Raw genomic sequence first — 676 nt, 5'->3', positions numbered from 1 at the left:
GCATTTCCAGTTAGCAGAAATTTGCCTGCTGTACAGAAAAGCAGTGAATCATTAACTTGATTTATTTTTAAATATGACACGAACTTGTATACAGTGGATTGCGTTTAGTTTTGATAATTAGAGGAGGTGGACTGGCGACCATACTTTATCCATTAGCACGCTAGACTGGCTTATATTGGAAACCTCCATTCATTTCGATTTGAATTAAAATATGTTAAGCACAAATTCCTCTTAAAATATGAATGATTCGTCGTTTATTAGCCGTATACTATATAACCCTCCGCACGCATTACCACAGAGGGAATGACTGGAGCGATGAAACCGAGAAACCACGCCCATTTAAAAGAAACCCCTCCCCTACTTCTTAAAATCTGTGGCCACTGGCCAGAACCTCCAACTACAGTCCCCGTTTCGGTTTTGTCCACTTGTACCTTAATGAGATATTTAAGATTTCTTCTGCTTTAAAAAATATTGTTTCAGTTTCTAATTTAGTCCGACGCTAGATTGTTCAAAATGTGTTACTTTCTCTAAATGAGACAAAACTTTAAAACGATTGAAGCACGCATCCGAAACTCAGACATGCACGGTTAATAAATTACTGAATATTTTCGTCGTTCGCACCACTAATTGATTGATCTTAATGAGGTACTCGTACTTATTAACACCCGTTCAGCTC

The sequence above is a fragment of the Polypterus senegalus genome, chromosome 6 (genome assembly GCF_016835505.1).
Source record: "Polypterus senegalus isolate Bchr_013 chromosome 6, ASM1683550v1, whole genome shotgun sequence".
Classification (NCBI taxonomy): domain Eukaryota; kingdom Metazoa; phylum Chordata; class Cladistia; order Polypteriformes; family Polypteridae; genus Polypterus; species Polypterus senegalus.
This window is presented reverse-complemented; position numbering follows the sequence as displayed.